Source organism: Micromys minutus (assembly GCF_963924665.1).
Source record: "Micromys minutus genome assembly, chromosome: 7".
Taxonomy (NCBI): Eukaryota; Metazoa; Chordata; class Mammalia; order Rodentia; family Muridae; genus Micromys; species Micromys minutus.
The window spans coordinates 15,896,954-15,915,376 of NC_137976.1; the positions used below are offsets into that span (position 1 = coordinate 15,896,954).

At 36.2% G+C, this 18,423-nt stretch overlaps 1 pseudogene across 1 annotated transcript; it reads right to left on the bottom strand.

The window, feature by feature from the left end:
* Nucleotides 1-369: 369 nt before the first annotated feature.
* Nucleotides 370-6,915, bottom strand: LOC308422603 (U4/U6 small nuclear ribonucleoprotein Prp4-like; annotated as a pseudogene). The gene is made up of 2 exons: nucleotides 6,891-6,915; nucleotides 370-1,894 (listed from the first exon to the last, which is right to left on the bottom strand). The product of its transcript is annotated as a U4/U6 small nuclear ribonucleoprotein Prp4-like (transcript).
* Nucleotides 6,916-18,423: the final 11,508 nt, after the last annotated feature.

The window sequence follows — 18,423 nt, forward strand, 5'->3', positions numbered from 1 at the left end:
AGCAGGATCACTTAAAATGCCAAGTTCCAGGACAGTCAGACATATAGACTCTGTCTCAAGATGCCAAATAAAAACACAGAGATGAAAGGATAGTCACAATCCTGAGTGCTGAGGAGGGCATTCAAAAGTGTTGAAGTTTTGTAGACATCTATACAATGCCTATAGCTTATGGCAGAACCCAAGGTGAGAACTGCGTTCTAACCACAAAGGGCTTGCTGTCACCTAAAGACGGGCTTACTCAGAAGTGGGGCTGCCGTGAAAATCCAATCCTACACATGGTATTGGGCAGGAGACACAATACAATTCTTATTCTTTGAGGAAGGTGGCTCCTTAGTGAGAACACAAAGTCTGAGTCCTCCAGTGGTCTGCCTACTCTGCCATCCAGAGTATGACAGTTCTGTCATATGAGCAAGTGGCTGTGAGTTGCCCATCAGACTAGAGATGTCTAGGCCCATCACTTTCCCCTCATGACCAGCTAGAGTCTTCAGTGGGGAGCAGCCTGGGTGAGTCTAGATCTTGGCTGTGTCATAGGCACCGTAGAGCAAAAAGTCCACAGAGACAGGCTCAGACTTGACACCAGTCACTAAATTCTGATGGGCAGGGATGGTGTAGACACAGCGTCACTGTCAAAGGTCCCACACTTTGCAGGTGTTGTCACCACTGCCAGTGACAATGTGGTAGAAATTTAGGGGAGAAATTTATCCAGTAGATTTACTTCAGGTGGCCTTCTAAAAACATAATGCAGTGTCCTCTGTGTAGGTCCCAAACTTGGCCATATGCATCCAAGTCCCCCAGTGCCAGCCAAAGAGTCATCTTGATGGAAGGCAATGTCATACACACAGATGCTATGGTCTTCCTGGTGTAGCATCTCTTCTTGAGCCCTAAATTCCATAAGCGCCATGAATGGTCATAACAGCTTGTGCCCAGAAAACACCCCGATGGATGCCACATTACCCGAGCCACACGTACTTTATGCCCTCAATATCTGCTGCTGGCTCACTGCTGTCAAGACTCCAAAGCTTCACAGAACCATCAGCAGTACAAGAGGCCAGGTTGACATCTTTTTGGTCCAATAAAATAGTGGATTTGGGAGGGAATACAATTGCTCTAATATTTGTGTTATGGTCTCAAAGAGTGTGAAAGAGGCTGCAGTCAGGGACAGACCAGAGCTTGCAGAGCCCACTTTAACAAGTTGTGGCTAGTATTTTAGAATTGGGGCTGAAATGACAGTAAGAGATTGGCCGGTCATCTCCAATATGACCAAAAACATTATTCAAACACCGAAGTCTTGTACAACTCCTGCATATGGAAGTTTCGGGTTGTCTCAGGGATATCCTTATGGAGACCGACCTCCTTCAAGCATATCATTGCCCTGGGGAGTGAGCAATTTCCTCAATCTGGCCACCTTTAAGCTATTTGGCCCTTCGTGGTACCAGGTTTGCTGATACTCTTCTTTTAATGTCTTAGAATTTGTCTTTTTTAAGGAATCAGTTCCAACCGCTGAGAGAATATTTCTTAGTCTTTTTCTTTGTTCAGCGGGGCCCACTCCAAAAAGTGTAATGGACTCTCCCAAGGCTCTAAGGCAGGCCTTGACCTGCGAGTCATCTGTGGAAACATAAATTTGCCGGCTCACTTTCTTCTTTCAAACTCTGCCAAGACTTCTGCCTGCCTCTCACTGATGTGCTCCTCAATTTCAAATACTTCTCCAGATGTTACATTATTATTTCCATATTGTTATGCCAGCTTTAAGTCCTTCTTTCCCCAGAATCTCAAACTCTTATGGCCAGGTGTTCCTGCTCATTCTCTTCCAAGCTTCCATAATAAATGTGTGGTTTCTTCACACCAAAAACAACTAAATTGTCAGGTGCTTTAGTTTTGGTTTTCTTGGAGGAGGCTCATGAGGAGGCCATGCTGGGGTCCAGAACCAGGAGGCACTGTAGAATTTGTTTGTAATATCCACAAGTCTATAGGTCTGTACCTATAGGCTTTGTAAACTATAACCCCTTCTGCCTCACATCTATCTTCCTTATGTGAGGTCATTCTTTCTTTCATGATTCTTTATACCGTAGGATCAGACTTGAAAATTGTAATTCAAATATTATGTTTAAAAATTTTAGTAGTTGGCTTTCAACAATTACTCTGACCCAGACTCTAAGATCAGACCTGAACAGTTTGTCATTCTTAAGAATTAGATTTTGATTTCCCTTTTTCTAAGTTGGGTTTATTGAATAACTGATATCCAATTAATAAAGGAAATAAAATATCAGTCATTTTATCATGTAGCAATCTAATATTTTGGTTTAAAGTCTTATGTTCTATTCTAGATCTTTAATAGGTCAAAATCCTACCTTGGATTGATATTTTGTAAGTAACTATTTTTGATTTTATTTAAATCTGATATGGGAGTGGGAAGGTAGTGGCATCTCCAAATAAAAACAGAGATCTGGGATAAGGGTTTTGCCCAAGAATCAGTGGACAAGCAGAAATCGGAAGCCAATTATTATATTTAAAAAATGATTTCAAAGGCCAATATAATATGAACATGAAAATTTAGTTTGAATTTCAATCCTAGGTGATTGCTGAGTATGTGCAAGAAATATATCTGTTTATATCATAAAAATAAAAAAAATTAAATGAATTATTAAACACAATTTAGCTTCTTTATTGTTTTTATTTACTTATTTTTATATCACCCCAAAAATATGCCCATACCAGACTCTGACATCCTGAGTTGTAAGCAAATAAATGATGATCTTTAAAGGCATGAGAGTGTCTAAAAATCATCCCCCTCCGCCATCTAAGTGTTTCAGGATTATTTGGGAAATCTTTATTTTTTAATTGATTGTTTTATTTCTTCTTCCCATTTTTCCCTCCACAAACCTGATATCCCTTCCCCTCTCCCTGCCTCTGTAATTATGTTCCTTCACCTGCCCACCCACTCTTGATCAGCACCCTAGAATACACCTACCCTGAGTCAGCAAGCATCATAGGACCAAGGGGCTTCCCTCCCAGTGATGCCTGATAAGGCCATCCTCTGCTACATATCCAGCTGGAGTCATGGATTCCCCCCATGTGTACTCTTTGGTTGGTGATTTAGTCCTTGGTAGCTCTGTTTGATTGATATTGTGGTTCTTCCTATGGAGTTGCAAATCCCTTCAGCTCCTTTAGTCCTTCCTTTAACTCCTCCACTGGGGTCCCTGTGCTCAGTCTGATGGTTGGCTGCAAACTTCTGCATCTGAAATGGTCAGGCTCTGGTAGATCCTCTCAGAAGACAGTTCTACCAGGCTCCTCTCAGCATGTACTTCTTGGCATCCACAATAGTTTGTAGATTTGGTATCTGCAGGTGGAATAGATCCATAGGTGTGGCAGTCTTTGGATGCCCTTTCCTTCAATCTCTGCATTTCCTTTAAACAGGAGCACTTCCGTGTTAATATTTTTGAGATGGATGGGTGGTCCCATACATAAATCTAAGGCCCTACCTAACTGCTGGGTATGGTCTTAATAGATTAAGAGACACATTTTAAATAATTCCTAAAAGGGTTAGGGTTAAGGTTAGGTTTTGTAGGAAGTGTATGTGTGTACAGTCATAACCTTTTTTTATCCTAGTTGTCCTATTGCTTAGTGGGAAAAATATGGTTACAGAATATGCAGAAGTACATGCTGTGCTTAGATACTTTTTCATGATTCAGTAAATGTTAATTTTATCAACTTTTTTACAATATTTTTCTACATCTGATTTACCATCTCTTTTTGAAAATTGCACTTTCAGTACCCAATGCATATAAAGTATTTATGCCTTCAATAATGTTTGTTAATATTTTTCCAGTGTAATTACTAGAGGTAATCCTTCATCCCATTTCACTTGCCAAGACAATGTGTCTGAGAGAAGTGTTGCCGATTCATTTATGTTTCTAATATTTACTCAGTTTCACATAGCACACTCCAGGGTGAAAACTGTTTCCACAGAGTCGTCTTATGAAATTACAGTTCCCTGAATAAGAACCAACGAAGAAACTCTATTTCTATGTACCAAACTAAAGCATTCTGGTTTTCAAAAGAAAAAAATAAGCCAAAAAAGAAATACACAACAATCAAAGAAACAAGCAAAGAAACAAGTGTTCTTCCCATTAGGAGGGATATTTGGCTTCAGTCATCTCTATCCACAGAGAGATGTTTGTTTCTAATTTTTCTTTAATAAATGGGTTGAATCTCCACTCACAAGTGAGGTTAGCTGTGTAAATCACAACTTTTTTATATTATTTTAATTTTTTATTGAAAATAGGGTTTTAATACACTCTATTCTGAGCAATGTTTTCTCTCTCCCACCCTTTTCAGATACTCACCACCCAGTCCGGTTTATAACATTGTATTCTCTTTCTCATTAGAAATCTGTCACAACAACACCAAAATTTAAATAGGACAAAACACAGGAAATTAAGGAGCCAAAATTGAAGCACCAGAAACACAGAGATGAAGAGACTCACATCTGCACACAGAAACTCCATACAGAAACACTAAACCAGAAACCAGAATATAGAAAGGAAACACCAGCAAGGCAAAACAGGCAAACAAACAATAAACAAGCAAACAAATAAACAAATTAATCATGAGATTGCCTTATGAGAAAAAACAAAACCAAAAAACCAAGACACCCCAAAATATACCATAATGTTCATTCTGTGTTTACAGCAAGGCATGGAGTCTTCCTTCCCTTAAGTGTTTTATACACCAGGACTCTCTTGGGGGAAAAAAAAAAAAAAAAAAAAAAAAAAACTGTTCTCTTTTTTTTAGTGCTTATTGATTGGAGGTTGTTTCTGGGTTACAGGTGGGTGTTTCTGTCCACTTTTCTCTCTCTCAGAGATGGAACTCAAACTGGTTCAGACCTGCTCAGCCCCTGTGCATAATATCATAGTTCCTATGTCCTCCATACTCTCTGTCTCTTACAGTCTTTTTTCCTCTCCTACCACAAAGTTCCAGAACCCTGAGGAGGGTTGATAAAGATGTTCCGATTACAATTGAGTGTTCCAAGGGCTCTCACTCTGCACATTTCCCAATTTCGGGTCTCTTTTTGTTTTTTGCTTTTTTTTCCCACTTTATTTTAGGAGGATGAGATATTAACCTATGAGAAATATGAGTTCCGGAGAATGTTATTAAGGGCCTTTTTTTTTGCAATATTCTTATAAGAACACAGTGGTATTGGGCATGGCTCAGTGCTGGGGATGGGTTCTGCCTCAGGGACAGGGCCTTACATCCAATCAGGTATGAGTTGGTAGTCCTATAAGCCTTGAACAACTACAGCACCAATTTATCTGGTTTGACCTTAAGTAAAATGCACTTACCCACTGGGACTCCATTGCAAACAAATTATACACACATACCCACTACTAGCCAACTACCCCAACAGACACACTTATGTCAGTGTGTGTTTGGGGGGGGTGTTAAAGAACCATCTGCTATAGTTGGTTTTCCTAGGATCCTTCAATAATGTCATTTAACTAATTACTAGAGAAACGAAAACAAAACAAGCAAACAAATCTGTTCCCTGTGAGAGTTTATGTCCTCGGTCACCTTAGAAATCTCAGTATCCTTGATATGTACCATATTTTCTCATTTATTTGGTTGGCCTCATAGATGTAAAATCAACCCTACTACTCATGCATGAGCAAAAACTAAATATATGGCTCTTAGACTCTCAAAGGACAGATGGACGGTGATACCTACAGCCAAGGAACTAGAAGGAGAGAACCAGCTTCACCAAATTTCTTTTGTCTTCTACATGTGCTACATAACAAGAAACAGAATCTCTCTCTCTTTCTCTCTCTCTCTCTCTCTTTCTTTCTTCACATATGTATTTTAAGTTTAGAATACCTCAAAATAAATATATGTAATACTCTGAACTGAAATACTCCTTTATTTTGAAAGCTTATTTTTAGACTACCCCAGAGGAAGTTTACATTTCTAATTTTTCTAAAGTCATTGTAAGAAAATAGGATAGCCATCCCTTTCTATGTTATCAGTTAGACAAAGTAAGACTTCTTGTAGGAAGAATTCCGATGCAGAGAAACTTTCCAATACCAAGGTTGCTTTCATAGAAATTGAAAAAAATATTACATAAACAACCTTCAACAAGTTATGTACAACTGAATGGAAAACAAAACAATTATTATTTCAGCAATGAAAATATCTAGAAACAGATGTGGTTATAATTTTAAGGGAAATGTCTTGAAGATGTGGCTGAAGAAGTTTTTCTAGTGAATAAAATATGGCCAAAAGGGGGATTTTACATTTTTACAGAGATGAGTTTTAATGAGCACAAGATTCTCAACTGATATTTCATGATTTTTCATTTGGAATAGGAACAGCTTCATTGATTTATTCCATTAACTTGCTGATGATTTTGATAAAGCAAAAGTCTTTATTTATTGTAAAATCAAGAGGTTAAAGCCAGGGACATTGATTAGATGCTGAGAATTTTTCTGCTCTAATCCATGCCCATTTTAAGAAAAATATAAATGGATAAATAACAGAACCTACATACATCATCAAATGAAAAATTCAAAGTCAGCTCTATAATGTTGTGAAGAACAGTTGTTCAACATCTGAAAATCGATTCAAAAATCAATTCAAAACACATTCATATTTTGTTCCGCTTTCACATATCCTGCCTTGAGAAACTTTAGTCACAGTAATTTTAAATTACAAGATTTATGATAAAATAATAAAGAGCAAATGAAAATACAATTCAGGTAAAAACCAATGTGTTCTGTCATATTAAAGTAAGATTTAAAATTTAAATACTTAGAGAACCTTAAGTAATGCATAAGATCTAAAATCCTTACATGAAATATAAGGCATGGACATTTTTGTGCATGGCTTTTTTCTTGCCTTACCAAGGAATCCCAAGTCATCTGACATGCTAAAACATGCTCAGACTGGAAGACCAACTGCATCTTCAAACGCAGAGAAAGGCAAGCAAGGGTACCTGTTAAAGTTCTCTACAATGTTATATTATTAAAAAGCACCATAACAAGTATTAATAAACATAAGTAAACATGCATCATTTTTCTGAAGCTGGCAATTTCTACTAAATTATAAAATTGTGTTAAAATATATAATAAGAGAATACATATAATTTTCTTTCATGTAATGCCCACAAGTCCATAACTATATTAAAAGAAATAAATAGCCAGTGGAAGTGTACCATAGAACTTATGCTAAATACCTTAATTATACATAGGTCATAGTAAGGCAAAATTAAATTAATGCTTGCTTTATCATATGGCCCTTACTCAAAGAAGCTAATGAACAATATAATAAATATTTCCCTTTACAACATACTGATTAATATTTGGATTGTACGTCACTGAAAAAAATAGATGAGATAGTGGTTAACAATCATTCATAGCACTGTAGGTGTTTTGAACCCATTTTGTGTAAAGCTTTATGCCAAATGCTTATAATATATACAGATATTTGCTTCTTGTTATTTACAGGAATATATATATTTCAAATGAAGTTTGGGGCCTCTTTGAAGATTTTAGTTCTATTCTCACTGAAAATGTGACATCTTTACTCCACAATACTCATCTTCATAAATTTCATACATATGCTACATTTCAGATCATGTGAGTGCTATTTTATGTAAGTCATATCTCACCCCTGCGGATCAATATTTATAATCAATTAAAACATTCATGGAATAACTTATTTAGTTATCTACATTAATATATTGCAGAACATTTATCATAGGATGTTAAATACAATGAAATTAAGTAGGTTTCAGATACTTCTTAAAAGCCACAGCATGAATTCATTTGAATGGAAAGAAAAGAATTAATAGAAGATTAACAAAACCCAAAATTACTTGTGAAAGCCCCATGGAGACCCACTACTTAATAAGCTAATTTTTCTTTGATTTTTGGAATCTACACTAAAAAACAGATGACCATTTTTAACACCCACATGTCCAAAAGAAAACAATTAGAATAATTTTTTTTCTTTCTTTTTTTTTCTTTTATTTTTTCTTCTTCTATTTTTTTTTTTTTTTTTTTTGGTGCGAATTTCAATGTGTATATACAAAACATCTCTTAAATGTTGAAATGTTCAGATACAATGACAAAACATGTCAGTAGAGCATTTATTTGAAAATTATCTGAGTAAATAACCAAAGGTTTTATATCAATGGATATTTTCTCTGTCTACATCTTTAATAGATTTATAGAGATTATATTTTCAGAAAAATAAAGTTCACACAAAATATGTTGGATGTATGTCAATAGAATGAACCTTTATTTAAAGTAATTTCAAATTAATCATAAATGGAATCAAATTAGTTCTATTTTGATTTGTGCTTAAAGGTTTCTCAATCAGAATTTTTATAAATTAGTCAAACCTTTATCTACTCATATGTTTTGCAAAAGGAGTTTGCTCAATATAGTTAAACATCAATGTGAAATTCAATAAGTTTTAACTTTTAAATATTTATCATTTTCTGATAATATGCATAATTTTTAAAACATTTTTATAATCTTTATGTAGTTTTTGGTTAATCACAGGAAAACTTGGAGTTAGTTTAGAAACATTGTGCTTCTTTGTTATCAGAGAAGTGAAGAATATCCAAAGACACAGTAAGTCACTGAGTAGCTAGTGAAAACTCAAAAACTCAGAACTCTTAGCTCTTGGTGCAAAGTGATTCTCATAATTATGGGGATTTCAAGAATCCACCCACCCCTTTACACTCCATAAAGGTTACTAATGCTTCTATAGCCAAACAGAATGGATGTCTAGTTAGAACATTTAAATTTCATTTTCTTCTACACACATGTGTAGGTCTGTCTACTCTAGTACTCTAAACAGCAGCCACTAAAGCCCATATTCCAATACCATTGTGGTGCAATATAGCATAACACCACACACACACACACACACACACACACACACACACACACACACACACACTCAAGTGCATGCATACCTGTCTAAATTTTATATTGGATACATTTTATTTACATTTCAAATATCATCCCCTTTTCACGTTTCCCCTCCAGGAACCTCTCTCCTATCCCTCCTCTTCGTTCTTCTATGAGGGTGCTCCCCCACACTCCTCCCCACTTCTTCCAGCCTCCCCACCCTGACATTCACCTACACTGGGTCACTGAGCCTTGACAGGACCAAGGGCTTCTCCTCCCATTGATAATGGCAGGCCATCTTCATGTGCATAAGCAGCCGGAGCAATGGGACCTTCTATGTGTACTCTTTAGATGGTTGTTTGGTTCTTGGGAGCTCTGGCCAGTCTGGTTGGTTGATATTGTTATTCTTGTGGGGTTTCAAACTAAGTTTACAGACAAAGATCTGTTTATCATTTGCTTCTTTAGCTACCCAGCCATTTTAGGTTCCTTTGAGATGTCAGACCACTTCAGTCCAGGATTGTGAACCAGTTTTATACTGCTTTAGTTCTAACACTTTCATCTTATATGTTTTCCTTAGAGTGCCTTGGGAATAGTAACAGTGGGACCATTGGGTGTTTTAAAGCAGGAGATGCTGAATCCTATATAATCAGGGGTGAAATATTCGAATAGGGAGTGGATGAGCAAGATCAGGAAGTCATAAGTGATGAATTACTAAAATGCACAAAATGCTCGGACAGACCACTCAGTGGTTAACAATAGACATGGCTATTGCAGAGGACTGAGTTCAGTTGCTGTCACCAAGTCAAGTGGCCCAAAACCACTTGTCATTTATCCCAGGTATATATAATTTAAAACAAATAAACAGACAGAAATACAGACATCAAAGGGATTTTGAAGATGGGCATCTCTCAGGATTGGACAGTCCCTGTAATAGAAGCAATGGTTCATTACATAAAACACTCAGAATTAAATGAGGGACACTGGAAGCCATTCTTGAGAGGGGTCTTTCCACTCGTCTTGATTCCTCATTAGGACTATGAGATAAGATCCTCTTGGTAGAGACCCCATATGCTTTGCACCCCACATGCAGAGAAATTCAGCTGGACCTTGGCAAGATGCTCACTCCCCTGGTCAGCTGCATGGTTTCAGAAGGTGCTACGGAGACTGCTGTTTAATAAAGCCTCATCAAACTGAACACTGGGGAGTATCAGACCTCTCAGCCAGGCAAGATGAGTCCACAGGACTGCAATCAAAGGAAACATTCTGCTACCCAATACCCAGGAAACAATTCACAGACATTATGAAGCTCAAAAAGAAGGAAGGTTAAAACAGGGATGTCTCAGTCCTTCTTAGAAAAGAGAACAAAACTCTCAAGGGAAGAAATGCAAGGTCAAATAGAGAAACAGGGATTGAAGTAAAGATCACTTAGAAGGTGCCTCACCGGGGATCCACCATATATGCTGTCACCTAATCCAAGCACTATATCTGATCCCAAAAATACTTATTGGCAGAATCCAGATAGGAGTCCCTTAGGGACTATTCTAGAGTCATATAGATATAGCTGAACATGCTTACAGCTAACCATCCGTCTGAACTCAGGGATTCCAATATGGTTGCTAAAGAAAGGACCTAAGGAGATGGAAGGAGTTGCAACCTCATGGGAAGACAACAACATTATCAACCAACCAAACACTCCAAAACTCCCATTGAGTAAAACACCAACCTTTGTGTGCCCTTTAAGAGACCTATTAATCCAGTTACATGTGTAGCTAAAGATAGCAGTGTCTGGCATCAATGTGAGAAGAGGCTTTTCTTCCAGAGAAGTCATGTTTTCCAAATGTAGGGTAATGACAAGGCAATGGGGTGGAGAGGGGGATTAAGAGGGAGTGCACCTTTATGAAGGCAAATGGAGGGGGAGAGCAGATGGGAGCAGGGTAGGGTAAAGGGATAACATCTCAAACGTAAATACAGAGAATCTAATAAAAAAGAGAAAAAATAAATTTAAATAAAAAAAGAAGGAAGGTTTTTCTGTGTTCTGATGAGAGTTCACAGAGCAAGTTCATTGTTTTTTCATAGTTTCCCTTTTTATTTATTCTTTTCTGTTTGGACAAGTTGTCATTCCTCTAATTTCAAACTGGCCTTCTTTGTTACTTGTTCAGCCCGACATTCAGACATCACAACACAGATGTCTCTGTCTTCTATCATCTCTGTTTGGATGTTCACATGCATTAAATTTCTGCCTGCAAGTTAGGGTTGATGTAACTTCACTGCATTTGCTAATGTTCCACAAAATTTGATGTAATTCGTGCTATGCCTATAACTTCATGATTTCTGTCATTGGTTTTCTGAATACATTTTATACTAGTTAGTGTCAATGGTGTATTTTTTTCTGAATTCACTTGGATTTTTTGAATAAATAAAGCAGGACTAGACTTCTGCTAAAGGAATCTTTCTCATTTTATAGATTACATTGTTTGATTTATTGAAATATCATATATTCTCCAAACACAATATTTATGTCTAGTTTTTATTAGCCTGCAGCATAATATTTTGCTGGTGTAACAATAAGCTGGTTTTATACTACATTCCAAATAAAATTCACTCATTACAAAGCTGTTCTTAAGGGTAATGACATTTGTAAGTAGAGGCTTTGTAAGGTGCCAGTGAAAGGATTTCATGCTCTTACAAAGAGTTGCCTTTGTTCTAGCAACACTCTTAAGACATGGAGAAGACAGACAACTCTGGAAGAGGATGTCAGTCCCCATTAGACTTTGAATTACTCTGCAGTTTGATACTGGAATGGCGAGATTCCAGAACAGTACAAAATAAAGTAAACCACTGATGCTCAGAAGCTACAAGCTTCATACTGTTCATTAAAATATTCTTCATTAAACAAGTCTGAAAAAACTATGATAGAAGAGAACATATTGGAATTGAAAAAATTTGTCCTTAAATTAAACTTAAAGCTCACATGAGGACTCCGCATAAAATAAATTGTTGTCTTCAATGTATTACCTTGTCTGCTTTTTCAATGTGACTCTATTAAATAAGTCTATCTTTTTAAAAAAAATGTTTTTCACTATTAGCTTGTTTCCTTCAGTTGGGTTATTAAACATGTTGGCAAAGCCAGGCTTGTCAAGGATTACAGAGCACGGTTTTGACCCTAATAGCTACAACAATGTGAGTATTATACATAAGGCACTTCAGTCATATACTCCAACGGATGCTTCTTTTCCTTCATTTGTTTTTAAATCATTTCCAAAGTTAACAGCTCCATGCAGCTTCTCACTGTCCGGGACTAGAAAGATAGGCATATTGTTGATTGTGATTAGGTGAGTAGGCAATGCCTAAAGTGTGCATTTGGATCCTAGACTTTAAAATAATTTTTCCCAGACTAATCTGTTTAAAAATTCCAATTATGCACATAAAAAAACCTGTAATTTAAAAAATAATGAAAATTTATTATTTCTTTTGTATTAAAATGTACTTTTATTTGAAGCTAAGTATTATTTATATGGGGAATTTTTTTAAATTTGAATATCTCTGTTCTACAGTTGGAAAGTATAAACTTGTTTAAAGTATATGAAAATACAAACACAGGTCCTACAGACCTTTTTTTTTCTCTGGGAACCTCTAATTAATAGCTAGTAAAGTCAACTAATGATGAAAATTAAAACTTCCACACAAATCAATCAGCAGATGAGTGGGGCGGGACTCAGCATATCCCCGATGCGACTTCTATATATTTCTACTATACTTTTGCAGGAAGAAGCTGACCCCTACTGAGTAACTGATATGCTATGATATAGATTATATTTAAATTCCAGTTATAATATACTTACTGCATCATCTTGTATTTAGATACTTTCTTGCATAATTTTAATGTATTTCTAACTCTACATGCACATAAACCTAAAAAGTATACATATACACACAAATCCACACCCAAACATAGACAATTACAAATATCAAGTTCAAAAGAGTCATCAATAAAAATTTTCTCGCATTACTTACTTGCAATTCCTTTAAGGTAGATGCAATTATTTATGAATATAGAAACAATCAGCAAATTTTGTGAAGTGAAGAAAATGAAAGAGTGAAGGTTACAGACATTCTACAAGAATTCCAGGATTTTGCACTAATGTAAAGGTCTGAATCATATTTTTTTACCTTTGCAAAGTAGCATAGTTGCAGATAACCTGTGAGGTTAAGAAACCATATTCCTTTATGTATCTTGACCCCAGGTAGGCTACAAGGTCTCCCTTTCTCAGACCTCCTTTAAGCCCATGCCTTGTTTCTGCAGACCAGGATAAATAAGTCTTTCTTTGCAACATTGTTTCCTATAAATGTTTAGTTACAGTACCAGAAGAACAAACTAGAACAGGGTCAGTGTCTGTGTATATGCAGAAGACAAAACAATGGGACAGAACAGACTAGAGTCAAAGTCCATGCTGGGATTCAAAATTCAAACCTCTGAAAGGACACGTGCTCATAACCACTAAATTAGCTTTCCAGGACCTCCAAGGGGGTTTGTAAGCCTTAGGCTGAGCTACAATGAGACACTGTAATCTGTATTCCTCCATTAACCAACCTAGTCCAGAAGGTGTGCCCTTGCTCTCTGGTTCACTCATGGCATAATGTATAGCTTTGAGGCAGTGTTCTTCACTGCTGAACAAGGCGATGCAAATGAGAACAGAACAGTTTTTATTTTATTTATTATTTTTTTTAAAAACAAGCCAGAGCAAGAACCTGATTCTTGAATTATTGGCCTCCAGCCTAGACAGGATAAAGGACAGTTTTGGCTCTAACCAAGGACAAGGTTTTGAACTGTTGCTCTCCTGATTTTTTCTCTAACCTACCTGACCAGTGTACCCTTCCCGTCTTAAGCAAATTTACTTCCTACCTTTAAAGCTTTACGGTTAAACTTCAAAATACTTTAAAAAGTACTTTTATGTAGGGTTGACTCGGGAACAGGAAGATGAGCATCAGACATGATTGCTACTGAATCAGTAAGTTCTTCGGAAACCAGAGACCCTTTAAGGTGAAGCAAATTAATTTTCTCCGGAACAGAAGATAATTTAGCTAATCATCTTTGCTACCTCTGTTCATGATACTCTACACCTCTCGGGTTTAAAAGCACTTGTATTTGCCCTTCTGTAGGAAATTGCTCATCTCCAGACCCCTTTGCATCCAAGTCACTGTGCACTTATATCTTAGGTTCATTTTAGGTGACAATTTCTACACATCAAGAAACAAATATGCCAAAATATTTGCAACTTGTCTGAACACTTCATTTTAAAAATACTTTTGGCTAAAAACACCATAGCAATTATCAGGGGGAAAAGCTTTTATTGTATTACTAAAAATAGTCAGAGGCTTTATTTTTCAAGCAGAGTGAATTATATATTACATTTATGTGTCAAATTATCATTTCAGGAAACACATCAGGGGAAGCAAGCCATGTTAGTCATGTTATTTAAACCAAAGTGTAAAAACAGAAATTAGCATGAAATACCCTCCTGCCATTCATTCAACAGAAAAGAATTTAAAAGAAAATGAGCAATAAAAATATGCCCTAACAAGCGGCATAAGTTGCTGCTTGTTAGATTTAACACAGCACAACCGCCTCCTCCTATAAAGAGCTGCAGTTATAATCTCTACAGCACAGTTTGATACCATTGATTAAATAATAATCCCGTTAACACATAAAACAGCAGTAAACTACACAACACAGTAATAAAAAGATTACCATGTGCATTTTACATAGACAGTAAAATACAAGTTTCTAGGGCTTTGTAAATATTATAATTTGGGGAGAAATAAAAATGATAGTCCTTTGATATCTACAGGCTCCTCTCTGTGTTGCATAAGATGTGAAACGGAAGTGTTACGCAACAAGGTACTCTCAGTAGCAAATGATGAAGGTATTTTTCTGGAAAATTGTTACTTTTTCTTTTTTTAAATAACCAAGCAGGCTTCATGTTTGAGGTGATTTGTCTGTGAACATAATTTGCATAGCAACATAATACGACAGCAAATAAAGTTGAAGAGTGATAGGATAAAATTAAAGATTGCCTGCAAACCACAGTGGTTTTCGAGAACGTGACACTCATTGTAACTGCAATAACACATTAAAAATTCTTTTCTATATTTTTTTATCATTAGTGACTCTTAAAATAGGTTTAAAGAAATTGACTTTGCCAATAGCAGGCATTCCAATCCAAGGCAGAACTCAGTATTGCTAATTCACATGTTGTTATCTCTAATTTTGTTAACAGCACATTATAATACTTTCATTAATATTGGAAGCTGACAGGATCCATGGAGTATCCCTAACAACAGGGTAATGGTTTCCACAGTCTTTCAAAGCATGAATTTTTTAGTAACCTAGCAACTCACCCTGTCTTTTCATACAAAACCAAAGTTTCTTAGTTTGTTTTACAGCACTGATTTATTTTATACAACCCACAAAGTAGAATGTGAAAGGTGTCTCATGGAAGGGGAAGTGGGAGATAGGTAGATAAGTATAGAACAATAGAGTGAATGGTAATATAGTGAATAAAATCACACTAAACAAGAGTAGACAGGGTCTATAGGTGTTTCTTCATGCAGATTTTAAAGACTTCACTGACCCCAAATTCTTTGAGTCTCATAGTTTGCTTCTCAGATATGTCTGTTGAAAGTGATGTGGGAGAGGCACATGGTACCTGTCTCCCACCTTCACTACTTGACAACAATTATACTTCTTGAGTGCTTCTTTCTGTGTCCTCATGAAAGGCCTCTACAGAAGATGCAGATGCCCATTGGCATGCTGAAAACCAGACCGCTGGGGGCAGAATGCTGAGAATAAAAAGATCTGACCCATTGTCATTGAGATTCACAAATAAAAAACTCATTGCCACGCCAGCATTTGTCTGGTGCCTCCCTTCTTTATTAAAACAGACATCACACAATTGTGACATTATCCTGAAATCAAAGTTTATATAAAAGAGGACTGGCCGTCAACCTTAAAGGTGCCCTGTGTTACTTTTACTCTTCATAAAAATGCAAAGATCAGAAAGAATAAGTGGGAACAAAGGAAAGTGTCACATTCCTTTAAAAGTCTCTAGGGCATAAAATGTTTAACATGAATAGAAGCTTAAACAATGCCAGAATGTCTCTGTCACATGTAATGACAAAGACACAAAAGAATGCAACAAATATTCCTTCTGCCCCTTAACTAATTATCCTTTGGAGCCCTAGACAGCATATACTTTTCAATAACATTTTGTCTGCAGTCATTTTTACATCACTGTTCCAAAGCACAATGCAATAGATACTTCTACTTTGTTTTAGTTATTTACATATAACAAATAGGAGGCCCTACAAGCAAACAAACAAAAACAAGTCATTTTGTCAGTGGTAGATTAGTATGAATGGTAAGATATATGATTTATAAAAAGCAAAAATGATTGAAATCTGCCCGCATGTGGATCTGCCTGTCTTAGCAGTTTTCTGACAGGCTGGCTCATAATGAAGCTGCCCTTTTTCTTTATATCTGTGAAGGTGCTTACATAATTCATCGTGCATGCTTATATTTTTGCACAGTTGAGAAATAATATATTTTCAAGATCATGGTATTAGAGTTCTTTTCCACAGTTTTAAGGGTTGTCTTGTAGTATTTGCTGTTTAGCTCCCTCAACTCCCAGACTCATGCTTATTCTGATTATAGTTCTTTATATTAAAAGGAGAATATTCATTGGACTAACACGAAAATATGTACATTATTATAGAAACAACCTTTACACCCACCATCAACACTCCTGGAGGCTCACACCTGGAGACTCAGAGAGATGTCATTCTGTCCCTACCAAGGCGATGCCTGACCCCATAATTACTAAGAACTAGTGCATTCATGATTGTTGGAGAAACATTTACAACTTCCTCTTTCTACATATATTCTAAAAATTTATCAGCATAATTACCGATAAGTATAAGTCTCATTCTAAATGAAAGTAATTTCTCTGTGAGAAATATGATGATCATTGCAGAAAAACAAACAAATCAATTTGAAGAAAACAAGTGGCTGAATGTTGCCCAGTCTCACCTTACACATCTCTAACATAACTCTTGTGCTTAAGCCTCAGAGAGAATAAAAATTGATGTGAAATTCTATCTTCCAGTCTCCTATAGACATCAGCACAGCTATACCTAGCAAGTCTAATCTCCTATAAAAGAACTAGATGATGATGTAACAAAGGACATGGTAACATAGAACGACCTCAACTGGGTCACAACACCAGCCAAAGAACTATAAGCAACTAAGATATACTGAAAACAATACTGAAAACAGAGACAGTAGACGACTATGTATTTGTCTATATCTTTGTCTTTGTCTATGTCTATATCTATGTGTACATGTGTATATGTGTATATGTGAATGTGTATATGTATATGTACATATGTAAGTTTCTGTGTGTATGCATATGCATGTATGTATGCTATATATGGGATTAATTAGAGTGACTTATAAGCTGTTTTATAACTAGTCCACTAATTGCCATCTAACTACAGAAAGTCCAAGACTAAGTTGTTTCTCAGTCCCTGAAAACGATGAATATCTTAACTAGTTTTCAGTATATGCCATTATGCCAAAAAAAAAAAAAAAAAAAAAAAAAGCAGGTACTAACACCAGTGAAGGGATTAAACTTGCCAAAGAAAGACTAGAGGCAAGTTGGCCAAAGAAGAGCAGGAGATTGTGAAACTTCCTCATTCTTTGTTCTTTAAGTACACTACCAAAGCAAGATGTTTCCCAGTTTAAAAGGAGATTTCCCACTTCAAAATATATGTATTGAATGTTTGTCTTCTTACTTTACATCCTTTAATTAAAAAGAAATCTTTGGAGAGTTTGCTCAAATGAGGGAATTTTTGCTAATTCCAGATATAGTCCAGTTGACAACCAAGAATAGAGATCACAAGAGCATATCAACTGGTTACCCAATATCAAATGTTCAGTCCTGAAAGCACACACATATTTATTATGTTAAATAAATTAACAATATAAAACTGACTCCTTGGCAAAAGTTACTACTGTAAGAATCTAATTATGAGATTGAAAAAAAAATTAATGCTTTATATATTGAAATAAGTACATGTACAGACACCTGTGAAGGCAGACCAGAAAGATGTTAGATTGTATTATTCTGATGAGTTAGAGGAAGTCTTTTGAAATATATCTCTGCCTAAGACAAGAAAGTAAATGAAAATTTCCAGTATGGAATAAGAAAAAGGTCAGTACAGATAAAGGAGATAGCAGGTGTGAAAGCCCAAAGGTATAAAAGTTCTGAATCTAAACCATGACTCGGCATGAGCAAGGGTGGCTCACTGCCAGGGGCAGAATTGGTGCCATTAAAGAGCAGTCACGTAATAAAAGAATGGAAGTGCAGACCTGTGACATTTGCTAATTCCACACTAATTAATGCCTCCATATGAATAGCCTCAAGTTGGTTTTGATAAATTATGAAGGATACAGGAT